This window comes from Cyprinus carpio, chromosome B23 (genome assembly GCF_018340385.1).
Source record: "Cyprinus carpio isolate SPL01 chromosome B23, ASM1834038v1, whole genome shotgun sequence".
NCBI lineage: Eukaryota > Metazoa > Chordata > Actinopteri > Cypriniformes > Cyprinidae > Cyprinus > Cyprinus carpio.
Window position 1 is genome coordinate 874,404 of NC_056619.1, and position 26,834 is coordinate 901,237.

Genomic DNA, 26,834 nt, shown 5'->3' on the forward strand with positions numbered 1-26,834 from the left:
GCCCATCTCGGCTTTGGTAAGTCAGGGAGACCTGAAACGCTGGGGGACGGTAGGACCCTCCCCCGTCTGCAACGTCACCGAGCCTCGCCCCGATCGGCCCGACGGTGGCTCTGCTGCGGCGGAGAGTACGGCATCGCTCGTAACTCCCAAACGGTTTGTCGCAGAGCCACGTGCCTCATGTCATCCGGAATCCTTGGCTCGAGCCGAACGAGAGGCAGGTCTCGAATTGGCAGGTCGCTCTGGCGAAATTTTCGGCTATTTGGGATTTTGTCGAAAACCTTCTTTTGCAAACCAGCACCAGGTATTTGGCCCAGTCCGAACCAAAGCAGCACAGAAAGATTCTCTGGAGTCTGACGGTCAATAATCATCCAAAAAAAGTGGAAATTTCCATCCACCTTGGCGAGGGGCCCTCAAAACGTTCGAAGGTCGTGTGGCCCAGGTTGCTAAAATGGCTATAACTCCAGAGAGGAATGAGATCACGCACACCCAAATCGGCACGCCTATTGCACGGGCTCAGTCTGTGGTCAGGAGAAAAAAGGGTGCTGCTGCGTGGCCACTTGGTGGCGCTGCAAGCTGAAAAAAAGGGACAACGAAATGAAACTGCACAACCAAACAGACATGAAAACAGCTACAGCTCGGCAGCAGTCAGTCCGATCGACTTGAAAAGTGAGGTCTGACCACCAGGGGCCGGTTTTTCAAGAGCGCAAGTGACTCTTTTTTTTTTTTTTTTTCTTCTTCTCTCACACATGCACAACCCATATCAAGCATAGGACGGAAGTCCTCATTCTGAACAGCTCTCTGGATCATTGAGAAGCCCAAAAATGTAAGCGAGAACAAACGCTTTGTATAAAAAAAGATCGGGAGAAAACACAACCCTGCTTTTTTTCAACCAGCACTTTCAGGGGAGAGCGCGAACACAGTCCCCCACTACCATAAATTATGCAGTCGAGATTCCCACATTTGGGGAATTCGCAGGGGTCAGCACGGCCGGAGTGCAATGGACGAGCCTCGCCCTGGGTGAACCGCCTTCTTGATCATGGTGTCTCCCCCCTGCAGGTAAGTATGAAGGCCCAGGCGGCCAGTCAGAGGTACCATTTCCGTCTCTACCGTCCTCATCAACGGTGGAACGCCGCCCCCCCTAGCAAAGGAAGGACGGCTGCCTTCCGTTACTGGCCTGCAAACTGCCAAGTTGTTGGCACGAGCCGATGCTTCCCAACCCTGGTTTTAGATCAGTGTTTCCCAACCGCGTTCCTGGAGGCCCCCCAACACTGCATGAATGTGTTCTGTGTCACCTTAATCAAACACACCTGATTCAGATCATCAGCTCATTAGAAGAGACTCGAAGATCTGAATCGGTTGTCATCTGTTTTAGATGACTCCCTTTAACCAGACACACCTGATTCGATGCATCAGCTCGTTAGTGAAAGACTCCAAGGCCTCAGGTGGATGCATCCGAGGAGAATTCTCAATAGAACAGCAACCACGGCATCTGCAAGAGCAAGAGCAGACCTCAGGGGGAGCCAGGACAAAGCCCTCGTTCCTTTTTTTCTGTTATTCATCACAATAAGCAGCAATCCCTGAAAAGGGAAGCACACCGTTCCTGGAGACACTGCAATACCAGGCCGATGCGTGGAGTGGACAGAGCAAGCCCCGGCTCCAGCTCCGTGATCCAAAAATCAATTTAATATGTAGTCCCCGGGTAGGGGACGTATCAGATATTAAACTGATAAGAACAGATACTACACTTGATCTTAGCCAAAAGGCCGAGAAGCGATGCCGCAATGGCGCAGCGGGGAGGAAGCGGGACATGGCCACGCCCATCTCGGCTTTGGTAAGTCAGGGAGACCTGAAACGCTGGGGGACGGTAGGACCCTCCCCCGTCTGCAACGTCACCGAGCCTCGCCCCGATCGGCCCGACGGTGGCTCTGCTGCGGCGGAGAGTACGGCATCGCTCGTAACTCCCAAACGGTTTGTCGCAGAGCCACGTGCCTCATGTCATCGGAATCCTTGGCTCGAGCCGAACGAGAGGCAGGTCTCGAATTGGCAGGTCGCTCTGGCGAAATTTTCGGCTATTTGGGATTTTGTCGAAAACCTTCTTTTGCAAACCAGCACCAGGTATTTGGCCCAGTCCGAACCAAAGCAGCACAGAAAGATTCTCTGGAGTCTGACGGTCAATAATCATCCAAAAAAAAGTGGAAATTTCCATCCACCTTGGCGAGGGGCCCTCAAAACGTTCGAAGGTCGTGTGGCCCAGGTTGCTAAAATGGCTATAACTCCAGAGAGGAATGAGATCACTTCACCCAAATCGCACGCCTATGCACGGGCTCAGTCTGTGGTCAGGAGAAAAAAAAGTGCTGCGTCTGGCCACTTGGTGGGCGCTGCAAGCTGAAAAAAAGGGGGAAAACGAAATGAAACTGCACAACCAAACAGACATGAAAACAGCTACAGCTCGGGCAGCAGTCAGTCCGATCGACTTGAAAAGTGAGGTCTGACCACCAGGGGCCGGTTTTTCAAGAGCGCAAGTGACTCTTTTTTTTTTTTTTTTTTTTTTTTTTCTTTTCTCACATGCACACACAACCCATACCAAGCATAGAACGGAAGTCCTCATTCTGAACAGCTCTCTGGATCATTGAGAAGCCCAAAAATGTAAGCGAGAACAAACGCTTTGTATAAAAAAAGATCGGGAGAAAAAACCCATCTGCTTTTTTTTCAACCAGCACTTTCAGGGGAGAGCGCGAACGCAGTCCCCCACCACCATAAATTATGCAGTCGAGATTCCCACATTTGGGGAATTCGCAGGGGTCAGCACGGCCGGAGTGCAATGGACGAGCCTCGCCCTGGGTGAACCGCCTTCTTGATCATGGTGTCTCCCCTGCCAGGTAAGTATGAAGGCCCAGGCGGCCAGTCAAACCATTTCCGCCTACCGTCCTCATCAACGGTGATCAAAGGAAGGACGGCTGGTGGGCCTCAAACCCAAGCGTGCACAGGTAAGTATGAAGGCCCAGGCGGTTCCAGTCCCCCCAGAATGGTACCATTTCCGTCTCTACCCTGATTCAGTCATCATCAAGATGACGGACACACCGATTCGAGCCTCAGCAAAGGAAAGACTGCTGCCTCAGTTACTGGCCTGCAAACTAAAAAGCAACCACGGCATTGCAAGAGCAGCCGATGCTTCCCAACAAGCCCTCATTCCTGGTTTTTTTTCTGATCAGTGTTTTCCAAACCCTGCGTTCCTGGAGACACTGCAATCCAGGCCGATGCGTGGAGTGGACAGAGCAACCCCGCTCCAGCTGAAAAATCAATTTCTATGTAGTCACCTTAATCAAACACACCTGATTCACACTGATTCATCATCATCAGCATTATCGAGAGACTCGAGAACAACGCTTGATCTTAGTATAAAAAAGCGATGCGGGAGCGGGGAAAAGCACTGATCGGGCTTTGGTAAGTCATCCTGCAACGCTGGGGGATGACCCTCCCCCGTCTGCAACGTCAGACCCCCCCTCGGCCCGATGGCTCTGCTGCGGCGAGTTCGCTCGAAACTCCCAAACGTTTTGTCGCAGAGCCACGGGCCTCATGTCATCGGAATCCTTGGCTCGAGCCGAACGAGAGGCAGGTCTCGAATTGGCAGGTCGCTCTGGCGAAATTTTCGGCTATTTTGGATTTTGTCGAAAACCTTTTTTTGCAAACCAGCACCAGGTATTTGGCCCAGTCCGAACCAAAGCAGCACAGAAAGATTCTCTGGAGTCTGGCGGTCAATAATCATCCAAAAAAAAGTGGAAATTTCCATCCACCTTGGCGAGGGGCCCTCAAAACGTTCGAAGGTCGTGTGGCCCAGGTTGCTAAAATGGCTATAACTCCAGAAAGGAATGAGATCACTTCACCCAAATCGGCACGCCTATGCACGGGCTCAGTCTGTGGTCAGGAGAAAAAAAAAAGGTGCTGCGTCTGGCCACTTGGTGGCGCTGCAGGCTGAAAAAAAGGGAAAACGAAAAAACGCTGAAACTGCACAACCAAACAGACATGAAAACAGCTACAGCTCGGCAGCAGTCAATCCGATCGACTTGAAAAGTGAGGTCTGACCACCAGGGGCCGGTTTTTTCAAGAGCGCAAGTGACTCTTTTTTTTTTTTTTTTTTTTTTTCTTCTCACACATGCACAACCCATATCAAGCATAGGACGGAAGTCCTCATTCTGAACAAATCTCTGGATCATTGAGAAGCCGAAAAGTAAGCGAGAACAAACGCTTTGTATAAAAAAAGATCGGGAGAAAAAAACCCATCTGCTTTTTTCAACCAGCACTTTCAGGGGAGAGCGCGAACGCGCAGTCCCCCACTACCATAAATTATGCAGTCGAGATTCCCACATTTGGGGAATTCGCAGGGGTCAGCACGGCCGGAGTGCAATGGACGAGCCTCGCCCCGGGTGAACCGCCTTCTTGATCATGGTTCTCCCCTGCCAGGTAAGTATGAAGGCCCAGGCGGCCAGTCAGAGGTACCATTTCGTCTCTACCGTCCTCATCAACGGTGAACGCCGCCGCCGCCCCTAGCAAAGGAAGGAAGGCTGCTTCCCTTCCGTTACGGGCCTGCAAAACTGCCAAACGTTGGCAAAAGGCGATGCTTCCCAACCCTGGTTTTAGATCAGTGTTTCCCAACCGCGTTCCTGGAGGCCCCCCAACACTGCATGAATGTGTTATATGTCACCTTAATCAAACACACCTGATTCAGATCATCAGCTCATTAGAAGAGACTCGAAGATCTGAATCGGTTGTCACCTGTTTTAGATGACTCCCTTTAACCAGACACACCTGATTCGATGCATCAGCTCGTTAGTGAAAGACTCCAAGGCCTCAGGTGGATGCATCCGAGGAGAATTCTCAATAGAACAGCAACCACGGCAAGAGCAGAACCTCAAGGGGGAGCAGACCTCAGGGGGAGCCAAGCAAAGCCCTCCTCTTTTTTTCTGTTATTCATCACAATAAGCAGCAATCCCCTGAAAAGGGAAGCACACCGTTCCTGGAGACACTGCAATACCAGGCCGATGCGTGGAGTGGACAGAGCAAGCCCCGGCTCCAGCTCCGTGATCTAAAAATCCATTTAATATGTAGTCCCCGGATAGGGGACGTATCAGATATTAAACTGATAAGAACAGATACTACACTTGATCTTAGCCAAAAGGCCGAGAAGCGATGCTGCAATGGTGCAGCGGGGAGGAAGCGGGACATGGCCCCGCCCATCTCGGCTTTGGTAAGTCAGGGAGACCTGAAACGCTGGGGGACGGTAGGACCCTCCCCCGTCTGCAACGTCACCGAGCCTCGCCCCGATCGGCCCCAGACGGTGGCTCTGCTGCGGCGGAGAGTACGGCATCGCTCGCACGTAAACTCCCAAACGGTTTGTCGCAGAGCCACGTGCCTCATGTCATCGGAATCCTTGGCTCGAGCCGAACGAGAGGCAGGTCTCGAATTGGCAGGTCGCTCTGGCGAAATTTTCGGCTATTTGGGATTTTGTCGAAAACCTTCTTTTGCAAACCAGCATCCAGGTATTTGGCCCAGTCCGAACCAAAGCAGCACAGAAAGATTCTCTGGAGTCTGACGGTCAATAATCATCCAAAAAAAGTGGAAATTTCCATCCACCTTGGCGAGGGGCCCTCAAAACGTTCGAAGGTCGTGTGGCCCAGGTTGCTAAAATGGCTATAACTCCAGAAAAAGGAATGAGATCACTTCACCCAAATCGGCACGCCTATGCACGGGCTCAGTCTGTGGTCAGGAGAAAAAAAAAGTGCTGTGTCTGGCCACTTGGTGGCGCTGCAGGCTGAAAAAAAAGGAAAAACCTGAAATGAAACTGCACAACCAAACAGACATGAAAACAGCTACAGCTCGGCAGCAGCAGTCAATCCGATCGACTTGAAAAGTGAGGTCTGACCACCAGGGGCCGGTTTTATTAGAGCGCAAGTGACTCTTTTTTTTTTTTCTTCGCACACATGCACAACCCATATCAAGCATAGGACGGAAGTCCTCATTCTGAACAGCTCTCTGGATCATTGAGAAGCCGAAAAGTAAGCGAGAACAAACGCTTTGTATAAAAAAAAATCGGGAGAAAAAAAACCCATCTGCTTTTTTCAACCAGCACTTTCAGGGGAGAGCGCGAACGCAGTCCCCCACCACCATAAATTATGCAGTCGAGATTCCCACATTTGGGGACCCACGTCGCAGTCATCGGAATCCTTGGCTCGAGCCGAACGAGAGGCAGGTCTCGAATTGGCAGGTCGCTCTGGCGAAATTTTCGGCTATTTGGGATTTTGTCGAAAACCTTCTTTTGCAAACCAGCACCAGGTATTTGGCCCAGTCCGAACCAAAGCAGCACAGAAAGATTCTCTGGAGTCTGACGGTCAATAATCATCCAAAAAAAGTGGAAATTTCCATCCACCTTGGCGAGGGGCCCTCAAAACGTTCGAAGGTCGTGTGGCCCAGGTTGCTAAAATGGCTATAACTCCAGAAAGGAATGAGATCACTTCACCCAAATTGGCACGCCTATGCATGGGCTCAGTCTGTGGTCAGGAGAAAAAGGGCGCTGCGTCTGGCCACTTGGTGGCGCTGCAGGCTGAAAAAAAAAAACGAAATGAAACTGCACAACCAAACAGACATGAAAACAGCTACAGCTCGGCAGCAGTCAATCCGATCGACTTGAAAAGTGAGGTCTGACCACCAGGGGCCGGTTTTTTCAAGAGCGCAAGTGACTCTTTTTTTTTTTTTTTTCTCACATGCACAACCAACCCATATCAAGCATAGGACGGAAGTCCTCATTCTGAACAGCTCTCTGGATCATTGAGAAGCCGAAAAGTAAGCGAGAACAAACGCTTTGTATAAAAAAAAAGATCGGGAGAAAAAAACCCATCTGCTTTTTTCAACCAGCACTTTCAGGGGAGAGCGCGAACGCAGTCCCCCACTACCATAAATTATGCAGTCGAGATTCCCACATTTGGGGAATTCGCAGGGGTCAGCACGGCCGGAGTGCAATGGACGAGCCTCGCCCTGGGTGAACCGCCTTCTTGATCATGGTGTCTCCCCTGCCAGGTAAGTATGAAGGCCCAGGCGGCCAGTCAGAGGTACCATTTCCGTCTCTACCGTCCTCATCAACGGTGAAGCGCCGCCCCTAGCAAAGGAAGGACGGCTGCCTTCCGTTACGGGCCTGCAAACTGCCAAGCGTTGGCACGAGCCGATGCTTCCCAACCCTGGTTTTAGATCAGTGTTTCCCAACCGCGTTCCTGGAGGCCCCCCCCAACACTGCATGAATGTGTTCTATGTCACCTTAATCAAACACACCTGATTCAGATCATCAGCTCATTAGAAGAGACTCGAAGATCTGAATCGGTTGTCATCTGTTTTAGATGTCCCTTTAACCAGACACACCTGATTCGATGCATCAGCTCGTTAGTGAAAGACTCCAAGGCCTCAGGTGGATGCATCCGAGGAGACTTCTCAATAAAACAGCAACAACCGAAACAACAAGAGCAGACCTCAGGGGGAGCCAGGACAAAGCCCTCATTCCTTTTTTTTTTTCTGTTATTCATCACAATAAGCAGCAATCCCTGAAAAGGGAAGCACACCGCTCCTGGAGACACTGCAATACCAGGCCGATGCGTGGAGTGGACAGAGCAAGCCCCGGCTCCAGCTCCGTGATCCAAAAATCAATTTAATATGTAGTCCCCGGATAGGGGACGTATCAGATATTAAACTGATAAGAACAGATACTACACTTGATCTTAGCCAAAAGGCCGAGAAGCGATGCTGCAATGGTGCAGCGGGGAGGAAGCGGGACATGGCCACGCCCATCTCGGCTTTGGTAAGTCAGGGAGACCTGAAACGCTGGGGGACGGTAGGACCCTCCCCCGTCTGCAACGTCACCGAGCCTCGCCCCGATCGGCCCGACGGTGGCTCTGCTGCGGCGGAGAGTACGGCATCGCTCGTAACTCCCAAACGGTTTGTCGCAGAGCCACGTGCCTCATGTCATCGGAATCCTTGGCTCGAGCCGAACGAGAGGCAGGTCTCGAATTGGCAGGTCGCTCTGGCGAAATTTTCGGCTATTTGGGATTTTGTCGAAAACCTTCTTTTGCAAACCAGCACCAGGTATTTGGCCCAGTCCGAACCAAAGCAGCACAGAAAGATTCTCTGGAGTCTGACGGTCAATAATCATCCAAAAAAAAGTGGAAATTTCCATCCACCTTGGCGAGGGGCCCTCAAAACGTTCGAAGGACGTGTGGCCCAGGTTGCTAAAATGGCTATAACTGGAGAAAGGAATGAGATCACTTCACCCAAATCGGCACGCCTATGCACAGGCTCAGTCTGTGGTCAGGAGAAAAAAGGGCGCTGCGTCTGGCCACTTGGTGGCGCTGCAAGCTGAAAAAAAGGGAAAACGAAATGAAACTGCACAACCAAACAGACATGAAAACAGCTACAGCTCGGCAGCAGTCAATCCGATCGACTTGAAAAGTGAGGTCTGACCACCCGGGGCCGGTTTTTTCAAGAGCGCGCAAGTGACTCTTTTTTTTTTTTTTCACACATGCACAACAACCCATATCAAGCATAGGACGGAAGTCCTCATTCTGAACAGCTCTCTGGATCATTGAGAAGCCGAAAAGTAAGCGAGAACAAACGCTTTGTATAAAAAAAGATCGGGAGAAAAAACCCATCTGCTTTTTTCAACCAGCACTTTCAGGGGAGAGCGCGAACGCAGTCCCCCACTACCATAAATTATGCAGTCGAGATTCCCACATTTGGGGAATTCGCAGGGGTCAGCACGGCCGGAGTGCAATGGACGAGCCTCGCCCTGGGTGAACCGCCTTCTTGATCATGGTGTCTCCCCTGCCAGGTAAGTATGAAGGCCCCAGGCGGCCAGTCAGAGGTACCATTTCCGTCTCTACCGTCCTCATCAACGGTGAAGCGCCGCCCCCTAGCAAAGGAAGGACGGCTGCCTTCCGTTACGGGCCTGCAAACTGCCAAGCGTTGGCACCAGCCGATGCTTCCCAACCCTGGTTTTAGATCAGTGTTTCCCAACCGCGTTCCTGGAGGCCCCCCAACACTGCATGAATGTGTTCTATGTCACCTTAATCAAACACACCTGATTCAGATCATCAGCTCATTAGAAGAGACTCGAAGATCTGAATCGGTTGTCATCTGTTTTAGATGACTCCCTTTAACCAGACACACCTGATTCGATGCATCAGCTCGTTAGTGAAAGACTCCAAGGCCTCAGGTGGATGCATCCGAGGAGAATTCTCAATAAAACAGCAACCACCACAACAACAAGAGCAGACCTCAGGGGGAGCCAGGACAAAGCCCTCATTCCTTTTTTTCTGTTATTCATCACAATAAGCAGCAATCCCTGAAAAGGGAAGCACACCGTTCCTGGAGACACTGCAATACCAGGCCGATGCGTGGAGTGGACAGAGCAAGCCCCGGCTCCAGCTCCGTGATCCAAAAATCAATTTAATATGTAGTCCCCGGATAGGAGACGTATCAGATATTAAACTGATAAGAACAGATACTACACTTGATCTTAGCCAAAAGGCCGAGAAGCGATGCTGCAATGGTGCAGCGGGGAGGAGGAAGCGGGACATGGCCACGCCCATCTCGGCTTTGGTAAGTCAGGGAGACCTGAAACGCTGGGGGACGGTAGGACCCTCCCCCGTCTGCAACGTCACCGAGCCTCGCCCCGATCGGCCCGACGGTGGCTCTGCTGCGGCGGAGAGTACGGCATCGCTCGTAACTCCCAAACGGTTTGTCGCAGAGCCACGTGCCTCATGTCATCGGAATCCTTGGCTCGAGCCGAACGAGAGGCAGGTCTCGAATTGGCAGGTCGCTCTGGCGAAATTTTCGCTATTTGGGATTTTGTCGAAAACCTTCTTTTGCAAACCAGCACCAGGTATTTGGCCCAGTCCGAACCAAAGCAGCACAGAAAGATTCTCTGGAGTCTGGCGGTCAATAATCATCCAAAAAAAAAAAGTGGAAATTTCCATCCACCTTGGCGAGGGGCCCTCAAAACGTTCGAAGGTCGTGTGGCCCAGGTTGCTAAAATGGCTATAACTCCAGAAAGGAATGAGATCACTTCACCCAAATCGGCACGCCTATGCACGGGCTCAGTCTGTGGTCAGGAGGGGCGAAAAGGCTGTGTCTGGCCACTTGGTGGCGCTGCAGGCTGAAAAAAAGGGAAAACGAAATGAAACTGCACAACCAAACAGACATGAAAACAGCTACAGCTCGGCAGCAGTCAGTCCGATCGACTTGAAAAGTGAGGTCTGACCACCAGGGGCTGGTTTTTCAAGAGCGCAAGTGACTCTTTTTTTTTGTTTTTCTCACACACGCACAACCCATACCAAGCATAGGACGGAAGTCCTCATTCTGAACAGCTCTCTGGATCATTGAAAAGCCGAAAAAGTAAGCGAGAACAAACGCTTTGTATAAAAAAAAAACGATCGGGAGAAAAAAAACCCCATCTGCTTTTTTCAACCAGCACTTTCAGGGGAGAGCGCGAACGCAGTCCCCCACTACCATAAATTATGCAGTCGAGATTCCCACATTTGGGGAATTCGCAGTCATCGGAATCCTTGGCTCGAGCCGAACGAGAGGCAGGTCTCGAATTGGCAGGTCGCTCTGGCGAAATTTTCGACTATTTGGGATTTTGTCGAAAACCTTCTTTTGCAAACCAGCACCAGGTATTTGGCCCAGTCCGAACCAAAGCAGCACAGAAAGATTCTCTGGAGTCTGACGGTCAATAATCATCCAAAAAAAAGTGGAAATTTCCATCCACCTTGGCGAGGGGCCCTCAAAACGTTCGAAGGTCGTGTGGCCCAGGTTGCTAAAATGGCTATATAAACTCCAGAAAGGAATGAGATCACTTCACCCAAATCGGCACGCCTATGCACGGGCTCAGTCTGTGGTCAGGAGAAAAAAGGGGTGCTGCGTCTGGCCACTTGGTGGCGCTGCACGCTGAAAAAAAAAAAGGGAAAAGGAAATGAAACTGCACAACCAAACAGACATGAAAAACAGCTACAGCTCGGCAGCAGCAGCAGTCAATCCGATCGACCTGAAAAGTGAGGTCTGACCACCAGGGGCCGGTTTTTTTTTTCAGAGCGCAAGTGACTCTTTTTTTTTTTTTTCACACACATGCACAACCCATATCAAGCATAGGACGGACGGAAGTCCTCATTCTGAACAGCTCTCTGGATCATTGAGAAGCCGAAAAGTAAGCGAGAACAAACGCTTTGTATAAAAAAAGGTCGGGAGGAAAAAAAAATCCATCTGCTTTTTTCAACCAGCACTTTCAGGGGAGAGCGCGAACGCAGTCCCCCACTACCATAAATTATGCAGTCGAGATTCCCACATTTGGGGAATTCGCAGGGGTCAGCACGGCCGGAGTGCAATGGACGAGCCTCGCCCTGGGTGAACCGCCTTCTTGATCATGGTGTCTCCCCTGCCAGGTAAGTATGAAGGCCCAGGCGGCCAGTCAGAGGTACCATTTCCGTCTCTACCGTCCTCATCAACGGTGAAGCGCCGCCCCCCCTAGCAAAGGAAGGACGGCTGCCTTCCGTTACGGGCCTGCAAACTGCCAAGCGTTGGCACGAGCCGATGCTTCCCAACCCTGGTTTTAGATCAGTGTTTCCCAACCGCGTTCCTGGAGGCCCCCCAACACTGCATGAATGTGTTCTATGTCACCTTAATCAAACACACCTGATTCAGATCATCAGCTCATTAGAAGAGACTCGAAGATCTGAATCGGTTGTCATCTGTTTTAGATGACTCCCTTTAACCAGACACACCTGATTCGATGCATCAGCTCGTTAGTGAAAGACTCCAAGGCCTCAGGTGGATGCATCCGAGGAGAATTCTCAATAAAACAGCAACCACGGCATCTACAAGAGCAGACCTCAGGGGGAGCCAGGACAAAGCCCTCATTCCTTTTTTTTCTGTTATTCATCACAATAAGCAGCAATCCCTGAAAAGGGAAGCACACCGTTCCTGGAAACACTGCAATACCAGGCCGATGCGTGGAGTGGACAGAGAACAAGCCCCGGCTCCAGCTCCGTGATCCAAAAATCAATTTAATATGTAGTCCCCGGATAGGGGACGTATCAGATATTAAACTGATAAGAACAGATACTACACTTGATCTTAGCCAAAAGGCCGAGAAGCGATGCTGCAATGGTGCAGCGGGGAGGAAGCGGGACATGGCCACGCCCATCTCGGCTTTGGTAAGTCAGGGAGACCTGAAACGCTGGGGGACGGTAGGACCCTCCCCCGTCTGCAACGTCACCGAGACTCGCCCCAACCGTCCCTACCATAGCCACGCTCCTCATGTCAAGAGTACGGCATCGCTCGTAACTCCCAAACGGTTTGTCGCAGAGCCACGTGCCTCATGTCATCGGAATCCTTGGCTCGAGCCGAACGAGAGGCAGGTCTCGAATTGGCAGGTCGCTCTGGCGAAATTTTCGGCTATTTGGGATTTTGTCGAAAACCTTCTTTTGCAAACCAGCACCAGGTATTTGGCCCAGTCCGAACCAAAGCAGCACAGAAAGATTCTCTGGAGTCTGACGGTCAATAATCATCCAAAAAAAGTGGAAATTTCCATTAATCTTGGCGAGGGGCCCTCAAAACGTTTGAAGGTCGTGTGGCCCAGGTTGCTAAAATGGCTATAACTCCAGAAAGGAATGAGATCACGTCACCCAAATCGGCACGCCTATGCACGGGCTCAGTCTGTGGTCAGGAGAAAAAAAGGGTGCTGTGTCTGGCCACTTGGTGGCGCTGCAGGCTGAAAAAAAGGGAAAACGAAATGAAACTGCACAACCAAACAGACATGAAAACAGCTACAGCTCGGCAGCAGTCAGTCCGATCGACTTGAAAAGTGAGGTCTGACCACCAGGGGCCGGTTTTTCAAGAGCGCAAGTGACTCTTTTTTTTTTCTCTCACACATGCACAACCCATATCAAGCATAGGACGGAAGTCCTCATTCTGAACAGCTCTCTGGATCATTGAGAAGCCGAAAAGTAAGCGAGAACAAACGCTTTGTATAAAAAAAGATCGGGAGAAAAAAATCCCATCTGCTTTTTTCAACCAGCACTTTCAGGGGAGAGCGCGAACGCAGTCCCCCACTACCATAAATTATGCAGTCGAGATTCCCACATTTGGGGAATTCGCAGTCATCGGAATCCTTGGCTCGAGCCGAACGAGAGGCAGGTCTCGAATTGGCAGGTCGCTCTGGCGAAATTTTCGGCTATTTGGGATTTTGTCGAAAACCTTCTTTTGCAAACCAGCACCAGGTATTTGGCCCAGTCCGAACCAAAGCAGCACAGAAAGATTCTCTGGAGTCTGACGGTCAATAATCATCCAAAAAAAGTGGAAATTTCCATCCACCTTGGCGAGGGGCCCTCAAAACGTTCGAAGGTCGTGTGGCCCAGGTTGCTAAAATGGCTATAACTCCAGAAAGGAATGAGATCACTTCACCCAAATCGGCACGCCTATGCACGGGCTCAGTCTGTGGTCAGGAGAAAAAAAGGGTGCTGCGTCTGGCCACTTGGTGGCGCTGCAGGCTGAAAAAAAAAGGAAAACGAAATGAAACTGCACAACCAAACAGACATGAAAACAGCTACAGCTCGGCAGCAGTCAATCCGATCGACTTGAAAAGTGAGGTCTGACCACCAGGGGCCGGTTTTTCAAGAGCGCAAGTGACTCTTTTTTTTTTTTTTTTTCTCTCACACATGCACAACCCATATCAAGCATAGGACGGAAGTCCTCAGTCTGAACAGCTCTCTGGATCATTGAGAACCCGAAAAGTAAGCGAGAACAAACGCTTTGTATAAAAAAAGATCGGGAGAAAAAACCCATCTGCTTTTTTCAACCAGCACTTTCAGGGGAGAGCGCGAACGCAGTCCCCCGCTACCATAAATTATGCAGTCGAGATTCCCACATTTGGGGAATTCGCAGGGGTCAGCACGGCCGGAGTGCAATGGACGAGCCTCGCCCTGGGTGAACCGCCTTCTTGATCATGGTGTCTCTCCCCTGCCAGGTAAGTATGAAGGCCCAGGCGGCCAGTCAGAGGTACCATTTCCGTCTCTACCGTCCTCATCAACGGTGAAGCGCCGCCCCTAGCAAATGAAGGACGGCTGCCTTCCGTTACCGGCCTGCAAACTGCCAAGCGTTGGCACGAGCCAACGCTTCCCAACCCTGGTTTTAGATCAGTGTTTCCCAACCGCGTTCCTGGAGGCCCCCCAACACTGCATGAATGTGTTCTATGTCACCTTAATCAAACACACCTGATTCAGATCATCAGCTCATTAGAAGAGACTCGAAGATCTGAATCGGTTGTAAGTCATTGTGTTTTAGATGACTCCCTTTAACCAGACACACCTGATTCGATGCATCAGCTCGTTAGTGAAAGACTCCAAGGCCTCAGGTGGATGCATCCGAGGAGAATTCTCAATAGAACAGCAACCACGACAAATACAAGAGCAGACCTCAGGGGGAGCCAGGACAAAGCCCTCATTCCTTTTTTTCTGTTATTCATCACAATAAGCAGCAATCCCTGAAAAGGGAAGCACACCGTTCCTGGAGACACTGCAATACCAGGCCGATGCGTGGAGTGGACAGAGCAAGCCCCGGCTCCAGCTCCGTGATCCAAAAATCAATTTAATATGTAGTCCCCGGGTAGGGGACGTATCAGATATTAAACTGATAAGAACAGATTTTTTTTTCTTTCTATAATTTTTATTGTTTCATCAACAATTTACATACATAATTGTATATCTTACAAGGGAAACAGAGTCAAAACTTTTTTGTTTAAAATGTAATAGCATAGTTTAAAACCCATCAGAGGAAGGGGTAATGAGAGTGGGGAAAAAAATAGGCCCAGGGGTATTAAAACCATGACATGAAGGAATTCAAGGGAGTTTACATATGAAGTCCAAAGTATTAAAACAAGGAGACCATATTTAATCTGTAGACTCCCACAACCACTCCAGCCATACTCCTATATGCACGTGGGAAGAGGGAAGAAGGGGGAAAGGGGAATTTCCTGTCCCTTCAGCCCCCCAAAACAAAGCACCGGGACCCAGCTCCATGACCCCAGCGGAGATCCTCTGCAACCACGGCACCGCTGCTCCTCGTGCAACTGGGGGCATCTACGGGCAGTCAGGGTCTGTGGCCGTGGAAACCTTTTCATGTGAGGCTCTGACCCCCTCATCCGAATATCGCCATGCGGTGTACTCCTGTAGCCTGTATTTGGCTAACTGTATGATGGAGTGGACGGACACCTGCATGCGTTTTCCCACCACCAGGTTTCTGGAGGTCCAGATGGCATCTTTTATGCAGTTTATGGTGAGCCAGGTGGCAGTGAGAAGTTGGGCTGGCATTCCTTCCTGGCTCACCTCTCCTGTCAGTGTTGTTCTGTAGTCGGGGACCCCCCCTGGTGGCAGGTACGGGAATTGCTGGGGGCCAGCTTTTGCCCACAGGTTTCTCACGACGCTGCACTCCCAGAGAGCGTGCCTCACGGTCTCGGGCCTGCCACACCCGGGCCGCGGGCATAGTTGGTTCTTCGACATTCCTCGGGAGTACATCACAGCCCTGACCGGGAGGATCTCATGGGCAGCCATCCACGCCAGGTCCCGGTGTCTGTTCCGAAGGGCTGGGTGAGACACATTATGCCAGACTCTCTTTGCCTCCACCAAAGAGAGGCCCTTTATGGGGCAAACCTGTTCCCGGCCCTGCACAATAGAGATCATAGCACGGTGGTTAGTTAAAATTTCCATCTTTTCATTTTCAAGTTTGAACCGTCTTAAAAACTTTGTAATAAAGGCATATGCTGGAGGGGGGTGAAAAGCAAGTGGGACTGTCTGGTCTACTGGTAGCATTCTTTTGGCTCTTAAAAAGGACCCCATCCCATAACGGGCTAAAGCGACAGTTTTATGACTGGAAACAGATGTTGCATATTTGATATGCAAAGCTGTGTATTTTGCTCCTAAGAACAGGTTCATGTCTGGCACTCCTTTCCCTCCATTTCTGGTGGATCTTTTCATCTCCTCTCTCCGAAGCCTCTCCCACCCGGAACCCCACAGGAAGTGGAAAATTGCTCGATCCAAAGCAAGGAACAGGGGTCTGGGGGGGATAAACACAGAGCACACCAATAAAAACAGAGGTAAAATCATGGCCTTTATGATTAAAATCTTTCCTTCTAGAGTCAAATTTCTAAGTCCCCAAAAACTCAATCTTTGTCTTGTTTTTTTCATTAGCTCTTCCCAGTTTCCATTTCCTCCCCCATCCTTGTCAAAATTGACTCCTAAAATCTTAAGGTCTGTTTCGTGTCGAATGTCAGTAACGTTATCTATCTCTGAGCGTTCCCAGGGACCAAAAAATTGTATCCTGGTCTTGTCTCTATTTAATCTTGCTCCCGCAGCCCTCCCAAACCAGTCAGTTATGTCCATAGTTCTCCTAACTGATACAATGTCAGTGCATAAAAGGTTAATATCATCCATGTATAAAACTGTCTTTGCTGTCAGTCCTCTGGTCCCTGGGATGGTCAGTCCTTTGATCCATACATCCCTTCGCAAGGCCTGTGCTAATGGTTCAATACCTGCCACATATAGGAGAGGAGATAACGGGCACCCCTGACGGACGCCACTGCATATCTTTATTGCTTTTGAGAGGTTCCCATTTATCAGAATCTTGCTTGTTATGTCACTGTAAAGCAAGCCCACCCACTTTAAGAACCTCCCAGGAAATCCCATTTTTTCAAGTACTTGAAATAAGTACCGTTGCGAGACCCGATCAAAAGCTTTTTCAAAGTCTAAATTTAGTGCTAATAATCTAATATTCCTGTCTCTCGCGTGACAGATAACATCTCTAATCAGTACGAGGCTGTCCGTGATCTTCCTCCCTGGGACTGCACAGGCTTGGTCCGGGTGTATCAAATCTGTTAAAAAAGTCGACATTCGGGTTGTTAAAAGTTTGCTAAAAATTTTACAATCCATGTTTAACAAAGTTATGGGTCTCCAGTTTTTTAAATCCGTCTTGTCATTTTTTTTGTACAAAAGAGTCATGATTCCCAACCTAAAACTATCTGGGAGTGAGTCAAGGTCATCTAGGTCATTAAAAACGGTCATCAAATCTTGTTTTAAAATGTCCCAAAAGGTCTCATAAAATTCCAAAGGTAGTCCGTCAGCTCCAGGGGTCTTACCTTTCTTAAAATTCTTTAAAACTTTGTCTAACTCAAAAGGGACAAAATCCTTATTTAGACTAGTGCCGTCTTTTATAGTTTTCTCTATAAAAGTCAATACTTCTTTTAAAACCTCATTTTCAGTCACTTTTTCCTTGTAGAGTTCTTCATAAAAGTCTTCAACTATTTCTAGGATATCTTCTGTTTTTGTCTTTTCTTCTCCTTTTGTGTTTTTTAGTTTTATTATTGCACCACTTTTATTTAGAATTTTTTTGAAAAAATACCTAGTGCATTTTTCCCCTTCTTCAATGTTCCTTTCCTTGCTCCTAAGTATGATTCCCTTACTTTCCCTTTCAGCTATCTTTAACATTTCTTTTTGTACTTCTTTTATTTCATCATTGAAATCTAGACCTTGGTTCCTAAAATCAAAATAACGCTGTAATCTTCTTTGCAGTCCCACCATCTGTCTTTTTTCTTTTTCTTTTTTTTTTCTCCCTGCCTGTTTAAAATATGTCTGTGTCCTTCCCTTCACCATCTCCCACCACTGTGCCCGTGATTCAAAGAAGTCTTGTAGTGTTTGCCACTTACAATACTGCTCTTTGTATCCCTTTACTATACTCTTATCTTCTAACAAAGAGCAGTTTAATTTCCATAACCCCTTACCTATAGTCACACCTGGGGGAAGTGAGAAAGTGCATGAAAGCATAGAGTGATCTGAGAAAAAAAGGGGGGTCAATCTAGCATCCTCCAGACCCAGGTCTCTAAAAAAGACATAGTCTATTCGGGAAGCCTTTGTGTCATCTCCACTGAACCAGGTGTAGCCACACTTCCCTGGATGCATAGTTTTATAGGCGTCAGTCAATTTAAAATCTTTCACTAAGTCTCGTAATAAAAAGGATGTCTTGTCTTCCCTAAAATTTTCCCCTGCACCTCTTCTATCTTCCTTATTTATCACACAATTAAAATCCCCAGCTAAAATTGTAGGCTTCCTCCCTAAAAGGTGAGACTGCGCTTCTTTAAAAAGGTCATACCTGTCATTTTTCTCCGTGTGTCCATAAATATTTAAAACCTTGAATTCTCTTCCTAAAAAGGATGCCTTTATTAAAAGAATTCGTCCGTCCCTCACCACTGTGCTCCCCTTTACCAAAACATGCGGATTTTTAACCAAGAGGGCCACCCCATCTGCCTTATTTGAATTAGACCCGCTCCACATTGAGGGACCATGTGGCCATTCCTCAGCCCACTTGTTGTAATTTTTTAAAAAGGGGATAGCACATTCTTGTAATAAAAACATATCTGCTGGAAATGTGCTTAAAAAGGATAAAATGGACTGTGCACGAATTGGAGACCTCACACTTCTCACATTGAGTGTGGCAATAGTGAGGGTCGTCATTAGGATTGTGTAAAAAAACAGGTAAAACATTTTAAACATTATTTAGAAAGATCGATAAAACCCCAAACTAAAAAACTATGTATTTTCCTCTCTGGACAAGGAGGCTATATCTTGTAAATCCGACCCCTCCTTTGATTCCATGAAGTGGGAATCTGGAATTTGGGACTGACTTCCTTCAGAACTACTTCCAGTAGCTCTGGGGGTTGATGTTTTCAGCTCTATTGACAAAAAGGAGATTTCATTAGCTACATTTGTGGGGAACAGTCTGTCTAGATCACTTGAGGATGATGATGATCCAGACAGCTGGTCAACTCTGTCTTTTTTCCCAATTTCCTTCATGAGAGGGGATTTTGCTCCTCTTTTTTTCGACGGTTTAACATGCATAAAAGTGTCTTGTAACTCACCTGGTTGTTCCTGTTCAAAATGTGTTATTTTTTCCTGTTCTTTATTTACTTGTCCTACTTCATTGTCCTCCACTATCTCATCTGGAGCCATCTCTTCTGTAATTGGTCCCGCCTCCTTTCCTTCTCCGCCACTCACCCGACCTCTCTGAAAATTCAAATCTTTGGGCTCCGCCCCCTCGTTAGCAACATCCATGTTTGTTATTGCCACCATTTTATTTGCTTTAACTCTGTTGGCAAAAGACTTAGGGCAGTCTCTGTAGAGATGAGCATTGTCTCCACAGAGATTGCACTTCCTGCCATTGGGACAGTCCTCGAAAATATGCCCAATTTCTCTACACTTGTTACATATAACTTTCAGGCATGCCTCTACCAAGTGTCCAAACTCCCCACATCTCCTACATAGTTTGGGCATACCTTGGTAATATATGTAGCCTCTGTTTTCACCCAAAACTACCATTGATGGTAGATGTTTCAGGCCCTGGAAGCCTTGAGGATCTTCCCATTGTTTGATGGGGACCCTCCAGGAACAATTCCAGATACCATCCTCATCTAGCACCTTCATAGCCTGGCTTTTCACAGTGCAGAATCTCCCCAACCACATGCAAATGTCTTCCCCATTTACCATTTCATTGAACATCTTGACAATAACAACTTTGTGTGTATTGTCCGTCAGTTTCTCAACTTTAAACATGGGGAATTGGGTTTTAACATTTTCGAACTTGTGCCAGAAGTTTGTTAACAGTGCCCCATTTTTAAAACTAACATCAAAACCCTTGTTAAAAGGTAGCGTCAAAATACAATTTAAATCTGCTGGGGTGAAGCATAACAATTTCTGAATGTATTTCCTAGAAAAGTCTAATCTAGACATTTCCAAGAGCTTACCATCTTTCTCTAAAAAAGAAAAGCGTACACTGTGGTGCCTCCGCTGGCCGGCATGAGAAGCCGCCATAGTGGAGACACCACTGAGGAGTAACTTTTACACTGTTAAAATTCCCAATAAAACCACAGAATAAGAAAACAGACCAACAAATAATTAAAAAAGGCTTTCTCTTACCTTATCCACTGAAACACCGCTGCTGCAACAGAAAGATGGAAACCTTCTACCTCTGAGCGATTATGAACCCACACTATGGAAAAGAGTGGGTCTTGATACTCTCAGGGGCGATCGCAGTCCGGACCTCAGGCTACACTTGATCTTAGCCAAAAGGCCGAGAAGCGATGCCGCAATGGCGCAGCGGGGAGGAAGCGGGACATGGCCACGCCCATCTCGGCTTTGGTAAGTCAGGGAGACCTGAAACGCTGGGGGACGGTAGGACCCTCCCCCGTCTGCAACGTCACCAGCCTCGCCCCGATCGGCCCGACGGTGGCTCTGCTGCGGCGGCGGAGAGTACGGCATCGCTCGTAACTCCCAAACGGTTTGTCGCAGAGCCACGTGCCTCATGTCATCGGAATCCTTGGCTCGAGCCGAACGAGAGGCAGGTCTCGAATTGGCAGGTCGCTCTGGTGAAATTTTCGGCTATTTGGGATTTTGTCGAAAACCTTCTTTTGCAAACCAGCACCAGGTATTTGGCCCAGTCCGAACCAAAGCAGCACAGAAAGATTCTCTGGAGTCTGACGGTCAATAATCATCCAAAAAAAGTGGAAATTTCCATCCACCTTGGCGAGGGGCCCTCAAAACGTTCGAAGGTCGTGTGGCCCAGGTTGCTAAAATGGCTATAACTCCAGAGAGGAATGAGATCACGTCACCCAAATCGGCACGCCTATGCACGGGCTCAGTCTGTGGTCAGGAGAAAAAAGGGTGCTGCGTCTGGCCACTTGGTGGCGCTGCAAGCTGAAAAAAAAGGGAAAAGGAAATGAAACTGCACAACCAAACAGACATGAAAACAGCTACAGCTCGGCAGCAGTCAGTCCGATCGACTTTGAAAAGTCGACTGTGAAAAAGTGAGGTCTGACCACCAGGGGCCGGTTTTTCAAGAGCGCAAGTGACTCTTTTTTTTTTTTTTTTTTTCTCACACATGCACAACCCATATATCAAGCATAGGACGGAAGTCCTCATTCTGAACAGCTCTCTGGATCATTGAGAAGCCCAAAAATGTAAGCGAGAACAAACGCTTTGTATAAAAAAAGGTCGGGAGAAAAAAAGCCATCTGCTTTTTTCAACCAGCACTTTCAGGGGAGAGCGCGAACGCAGTCCCCCACTACCATAAATTATGCAGTCGAGATTCCCACATTTGGGGAATTCGCAGGGGTCAGCACGGCCGGAGTGCAATGGACGAGCCTCGCCCTGGGTGAACCGCCTTCTTGATCATGGTGTCTCCCCTGCCAGGTAAGTATGAAGGCCCAGGCGGCCAGTCAGAGGTACCATTTCCGTCTCTACCGTCCTCATCAACGGTGAACCCCCGCCCCTAGCAAAGGAAGGACGGCTGCCTTCCGTTACTGGCCTGCAAACTGCCAAGCGTTGGCACGAGCCGACGCTTCCCAACCCTGGTTTTAGATCAGTGTTTCCCAACCGCGTTCCTGGAGGCCCCCCAACACTGCATGAATGTGTTCTGTGTCACCTTAATCAAACACACCTGATTCAGATCATCAGCTCATTAGAAGAGACTCGAAGATCTGAATCGGGTGTCTCAGACAAAGGGTCTCTGTTTTAGATGACTCCCTTTAACCAAACACACCTGATTCGATGCATCAGCTCGTTAGTGAAAGACTCCAAGGCCTCAGGTGGATGCATCCGAGGAGAATTCTCAATAAAACAGCAACCACGGCATCTGCAAGAGCAGACCTCAGGGGGAGCCAGGACAAAGGCCTCATTCCTTTTTCTGTCATTCATCACAATAAGCAGCAATCCCTGAAAAGGGAAGCACACCGTTCCTGGAGACACTGCAATACCAGGCCGATGCGTGGAGTGGACAGAGCAAGCCCCGGCTCCAGCTCCGTGATCCAAAAATCAATTTAATATGTAGTCCCCGGGTAGGGGACGTATCAGATATTAAACTGATAAGAACAGATACTACACTTGATCTTAGCCAAAAGGCCGAGAAGCGATGCCGCAATGGTGCAGCGGGGAGGAAGCGGGACATGGCCACGCCCATCTCGGCTTTGGTAAGTCAGGGAGACCTGAAACGCTGGGGGACGGTAGGACCCTCCCCCGCCTGCAACGTCACCGAGCCTCGCCCCGATCGGCCCGACGGTGGCTCTGCTGCGGCGGAGAGTACGGCATCGCTCGTAACTCCCAAACGGTTTGTCGCAGAGCCACGTGCCTCATGTCATCGGAATCCTTGGCTCGAGCCGAACGAGAGGCACGTCTCGAATTGGCAGGTCGCTCTGGCGAAATTTTCGGCTATTTGGGATTTTGTCGAAAACCTTCTTTTGCAAACCAGCACCAGGTATTTGGCCCAGTCCGAACCAAAGCAGCACAGAAAGATTCTCTGGAGTCTGACGGTCAATAATCATCCAAAAAAAGTGGAAATTTCCATCCACCTTGGCGAGGGGCCCTCAAAACGTTCGAAGGTCGTGTGGCCCAGGTTGCTAAAATGGCTATAACTCCAGAGAGGAATGAGATCACGCCACCCAAATCGGCACGCCTATGCACGGGCTCAGTCTGTGGTCAGGAGAAAAAAAAAGGGTGCTGCGTCTGGCCACTTGGTGGCGCTGCAAGCTGAAAAAAAAGGGACAACGAAATGAAACTGCACAACCAAACAGACATGAAAACAGCTACAGCTCGGCAGCAGTCAGTCCGATCGACTTGAAAAGTGAGGTCTGACCACCAGGGGCCGGTTTTTCAAGAGCGCAAGTGACTCTTTTTTTTTTTTTTTTTTTCTCTCTCTCACACATGCACAACCCATATCAAGCATAGGACGGAAGTCCTCATTCTGAACAGCTCTCTGGATCATTGAGAAGCCCAAAAATGTAAGCGAGAACAAACGCTTTGTATAAAAAAAGATCGGGAGAAAAAACCCATCTGCTTTTTTCAACCAGCACTTTCAGGGGAGAGCGCGAACGCAGTCCCCCACTACCATAAATTGTGCAGTCGAGATTCCCACATTTGGGGAATTCGCAGGGGTCAGCACGGCCGGAGTGCAATGGACGAGCCTCGCCCTGGGTGAACCGCCTTCTTGATCATGGTGTCTCCCCTGCCAGGTAAGTATGAAGGCCCAGGCGGCCAGTCAGAGGTACCATTTCCGTCTCTACCGTCCTCATCAACGGTGAACCCCCGCCCCTAGCAAAGGAAGGACGGCTGCCTTCCGTTACTGGCCTGCAAACTGCCAAGCGTTGGCACGAGCCGATGCTTCCCAACCCTGGTTTTAGATCAGTGTTTCCCAACCGCGTTCCTGGAGGCCCCCCAACACTGCATGAATGTGTCTGTGTCACCTTAATCAAACACACCTGATTCAGATCATCAGCTCATTAGAAGAGACTCGAAGATCTGAATCGGGTGTCTCAGACAAAGGGTCTCATATGTTTTAGATGACTCCCTTTAACCAGACACACCTGATTCGATGCATCAGCTCGTTAGTGAAAGACTCCAAGGCCTCAGGTGGATGCATCCGAGGAGAATTCTCAATAAAACAGCAACCACGGCATCTGCAAGAGCAGACCTCAGGGGGAGCCAGGACAAAGCCCTCATTCCTTTTTTTTGTGTTATTCATCACAATAAGCAGCAATCCCTGAAAAGGGAAGCACACCGTTCCTGGAGACACTGCAATACCAGGCCGATGCGTGGAGTGGACAGAGCAAGCCCCGGCTCCAGCTCCGTGATCCAAAAATCAATTTAATATGTAGTCCCCGGGTAGGGGACGTATCAGATATTAAACTGATAAGAACAGATTCTTACAAAAAATTTTTTTTTTTTTTTTTTTTTATTAAATCCATACACTCATACAAATTTACAAATTAACCACTTGTAACAAAGGCATACACATTTTCAGTTTGAACATACATGTCCAAGCCTACAGAACTCAAAAATCATTCCGAACTCAAAAATCATTTCATATAAAGTGAAGATACAACACATTACAATCAGCGCCTCATAACCAGTACTAGATTTTTAACACCTAAGACTTTATCCCACCCCTACCCGAGGGAGTCCCCCCCATACAGCCCTCATCCTCTCCTCCCCATAAACGACCTTATACCCATTTACCTCTTTCACCAAACTTGCCATAAGTGTTGAAAATAACTTTTGAGGTTCTAAACCAGGCAACTGCTTCCTCAGGCACCTTAGTCGCCAGTCCCATAAGATACGCTTCCCTTCTGAGATAGTAACCCATACTACTCTTCTCTGATCCTTCTCTATATTTCCCAACCCTACTCCATACAACACTAAGTCCCGGGTAATCAGTGGTCCTCCCCACTCTCTCCACCACCCAGTGACTGCTTGCCATAAAGCCACTGCTCCTGGACATGACCACAAGGCGTGCTCAATTGTCTCTTCTCCTCCGCAACCCACTGGGCACAAAGGAGATCTGCCCTGACCATGCCTATATAAACGCTCCCGTACTGGGAGCCTCCCTAATGCTGCCAACCAGTTCACATCCCTACACCTCCCTACCAAATAATCTGGTTGCAAGGACAACCAGTTCACTTCAATTGGAGGCCCTGCCCCTCTAGCTTCCTTAACTGAGCTCTCCTTCAACCTCTCATACAGCTTCCTATGATTTAACAACAGTGACTCTTCCAAGCACCAAGGATTCCCTTTAATGATGTCTGCCGCCACTTTATAATGTTCAGGCCTATCCAGTGACCAAGGCACCCTATTACTCCACCCTATTAAATGCCTCAAAGGCCAGCCCAACCAAAAGTGAGCCAACACATGTGCTTTATGCTCCAGAGCCTGTACCACTAGGCGAGCTGCAAATGCAATAAACAAAGCCGTAACCTTCCAATGGAGGCACGGCACCCCTCTGCCTCCCTCACCCAGAGGACGAAACATCTGCGCCCTTGATACTAACTCAGTCCTCCCTCTCCAAATAAAAGAAAAAATCAACTTCTCCATTCTTCTCCCCTGCCAAAAAGGTAGGGGAAAAACGTAAGCCAGATGATTAATACTGGGCAACACATCTGCCTTCACTACCTGTACTCTACCCCATAGTGACAGATCCCTTACACTCCACCGGTTTACTTTAGATTGTAAAGATTCCAACAACCCCTCCCAATTTTGTTGTGCACTATTCACCTTGAAAAAACGAACACCCAAAATTTTAATACCATCCTGACACAAGGTATACCCTCCTGGAACCACAGTCCTCTTACTCCACCGTCCTACAAACATCACTGAAGATTTACTGATGTTTATCTTGGCACCAGTGGCTTCAGAAAAACTATGCAAAATCTCTCCTGTCACTACAAAATCTTTTTCAGTGGTCAAAAAGACTGTCATATCATCTGCGTAAGCTAACACTTTTGCCCTTATCCCTCCTCCACCTGGCATCACTACACCAGTCAAAGCTGCTGTTAATCGTAGCCGACTAATCAGAGGCTCTAAAGACAGTATATAGCATAAGGGTGACAAAGGACACCCTTGCCTCACACCACCCAACTGTTTCACTGGTTCAGAATAGAATCCGTTTATCCTAATCTGACTGAAAGCCTCGCTATACAAAAGCTGGACCCAGGCTCTGAACCCTGGGCCAAACCCAAGCTTCTCCAACACTGACCACAAAAAAGAATGGCTAACCCTATCAAAGGCCTTTTCCTGGTCAAGGCTCAGGATTGCCAAAGGAAGCTGACGTTGCTCAGCCCAACTGATCAAATCCCGGATCAAAACTAAATTGAGGCTGCCTGATCTTCCTGGGACCCCACAAGTTTGATCTTGATGAACCACCAAATCTAATACCCCCTTAAGCCGTAAGGTTAAGACTTTCGCCAGAATCTTATAATCGGTAGTAAGTAAGGTTATTGGCCGCCAATTTGCCAAATCCTCTTTACTATTTTTCTTATGCAGGAGGGTCACCAACCCCCTCCTCATAGACAAAGGCAATTTCCCCACATCCAGACTTTCCTGATAAACTTTAATCAGTTCAGGGCCTACTAAAGGCAAAAAGGCTTGATAAAATTCAGCCGGTAGGCCATCACCACCTGGAGACGTGCCTCTCTTCAAGGACTTAACTGCTACCTCTACTTCCTTCAAGGTGACCTCCTTCTCTAACCTGCCTGCCTCCACTTCCTCCAAGGTCCTGTCCAGATCCTCTAGAAACCCCTCCGCCGTTGACTCTCTTCTTTCTCTATCCGCAAACAGCTGCTTATAAAAGGCAACTGAAGCCTTCAGCATTCCTTCAACTGAGTAAACCTTACCCTTCTCTGTATTTAAACATTCCATACTGCTACGCTTCTGCCTGCCCTTCACAGTAGAAAAGAAAAAAAACTTTGTAGGCCTTTCATCTAACACACGCTGACATATACCTGACTGCATAACAAACTTCTGTGCTTCCCCCTCTATAATGTTCATTCAAAGAATCCTGCAAGAGTTTGGCTTTCTTCCACCCTTGCACAGTGCTCAATAGACCTTGAGAGCATAAAATTTGCAATTCTTTAGTCCATTGACGCACTTGATTCCGCTTAGCCTTCCCCAAAGCTAAACCCCATGCCCTGCAAAAAAACATATCCTCTCCTTCACCCCTTCCCACCAGTCAGAATGTGACTGGTAGAATCCTTTTAAATTGCACCACCCAGCATATAATACCCGGAAAACCTTACAAAAGGTTTGGTCTTGGAGGTATGTTACATTCATCCTCCACTTCCCCCGACCCCTTTGCCCTGCTTCCACCTCTGCCCCAGCCCCAACTAAACAATGATCTGAACACCACATTGGCTGCCTTGTGTAGCTACTAACTTTAACAGA

At 48.6% G+C, this 26,834-nt stretch overlaps 15 non-coding genes and 5 pseudogenes across 15 annotated transcripts; all 20 read right to left on the reverse strand.

Moving 5' to 3' along the window:
- Positions 1 to 899: 899 nt before the first annotated feature.
- On the reverse strand, positions 900 to 1,064 carry LOC122142044. The gene has a single exon (XR_006158303.1). It is a non-coding gene; the product is annotated as a U1 spliceosomal RNA (small nuclear RNA).
- Positions 1,065 to 1,584: 520 nt separating this feature from the next.
- On the reverse strand, positions 1,585 to 1,775 carry LOC122142066. The gene has a single exon (XR_006158316.1). It is a non-coding gene; the product is annotated as a U2 spliceosomal RNA (small nuclear RNA).
- A 948-nt stretch (positions 1,776 to 2,723) lies between these two features.
- On the reverse strand, positions 2,724 to 2,887 carry LOC122142139. Its single transcript, XR_006158373.1, has one exon. It is a non-coding gene; the product is annotated as a U1 spliceosomal RNA (small nuclear RNA).
- Positions 2,888 to 4,304: 1,417 nt separating this feature from the next.
- Positions 4,305 to 4,469, reverse strand: LOC122142156. The gene has a single exon (XR_006158390.1). It is a non-coding gene; the product is annotated as a U1 spliceosomal RNA (small nuclear RNA).
- A 529-nt stretch (positions 4,470 to 4,998) lies between these two features.
- Positions 4,999 to 5,189, reverse strand: LOC122142070. Its single transcript, XR_006158320.1, has one exon. It is a non-coding gene; the product is annotated as a U2 spliceosomal RNA (small nuclear RNA).
- Positions 5,190 to 6,130: 941 nt separating this feature from the next.
- LOC122142058 lies at positions 6,131 to 6,338 on the reverse strand (annotated as a pseudogene).
- Positions 6,339 to 6,915: 577 nt separating this feature from the next.
- Positions 6,916 to 7,079, reverse strand: LOC122142129. Its single transcript, XR_006158363.1, has one exon. It is a non-coding gene; the product is annotated as a U1 spliceosomal RNA (small nuclear RNA).
- A 514-nt stretch (positions 7,080 to 7,593) lies between these two features.
- On the reverse strand, positions 7,594 to 7,784 carry LOC122142060. Its single transcript, XR_006158310.1, has one exon. It is a non-coding gene; the product is annotated as a U2 spliceosomal RNA (small nuclear RNA).
- Positions 7,785 to 8,710: 926 nt separating this feature from the next.
- LOC122142130 lies at positions 8,711 to 8,874 on the reverse strand. The gene has a single exon (XR_006158364.1). It is a non-coding gene; the product is annotated as a U1 spliceosomal RNA (small nuclear RNA).
- Positions 8,875 to 9,386: 512 nt separating this feature from the next.
- Positions 9,387 to 9,577, reverse strand: LOC122142074. Its single transcript, XR_006158324.1, has one exon. It is a non-coding gene; the product is annotated as a U2 spliceosomal RNA (small nuclear RNA).
- Positions 9,578 to 10,513: 936 nt separating this feature from the next.
- Positions 10,514 to 10,660, reverse strand: LOC122142055 (annotated as a pseudogene).
- A 658-nt stretch (positions 10,661 to 11,318) lies between these two features.
- Positions 11,319 to 11,482, reverse strand: LOC122142131. The gene has a single exon (XR_006158365.1). It is a non-coding gene; the product is annotated as a U1 spliceosomal RNA (small nuclear RNA).
- A 514-nt stretch (positions 11,483 to 11,996) lies between these two features.
- On the reverse strand, positions 11,997 to 12,189 carry LOC122142085. The gene has a single exon (XR_006158335.1). It is a non-coding gene; the product is annotated as a U2 spliceosomal RNA (small nuclear RNA).
- A 925-nt stretch (positions 12,190 to 13,114) lies between these two features.
- On the reverse strand, positions 13,115 to 13,261 carry LOC122142056 (annotated as a pseudogene).
- Positions 13,262 to 13,898: 637 nt separating this feature from the next.
- On the reverse strand, positions 13,899 to 14,064 carry LOC122142152. Its single transcript, XR_006158386.1, has one exon. It is a non-coding gene; the product is annotated as a U1 spliceosomal RNA (small nuclear RNA).
- Positions 14,065 to 14,579: 515 nt separating this feature from the next.
- On the reverse strand, positions 14,580 to 14,756 carry LOC122142100 (annotated as a pseudogene).
- A 6,408-nt stretch (positions 14,757 to 21,164) lies between these two features.
- On the reverse strand, positions 21,165 to 21,328 carry LOC122142132. Its single transcript, XR_006158366.1, has one exon. It is a non-coding gene; the product is annotated as a U1 spliceosomal RNA (small nuclear RNA).
- A 521-nt stretch (positions 21,329 to 21,849) lies between these two features.
- LOC122142067 lies at positions 21,850 to 22,040 on the reverse strand. Its single transcript, XR_006158317.1, has one exon. It is a non-coding gene; the product is annotated as a U2 spliceosomal RNA (small nuclear RNA).
- A 938-nt stretch (positions 22,041 to 22,978) lies between these two features.
- LOC122142137 lies at positions 22,979 to 23,142 on the reverse strand. Its single transcript, XR_006158371.1, has one exon. It is a non-coding gene; the product is annotated as a U1 spliceosomal RNA (small nuclear RNA).
- Positions 23,143 to 23,668: 526 nt separating this feature from the next.
- LOC122142097 lies at positions 23,669 to 23,835 on the reverse strand (annotated as a pseudogene).
- Between the last annotated feature and the right edge of the window lie 2,999 nt (positions 23,836 to 26,834).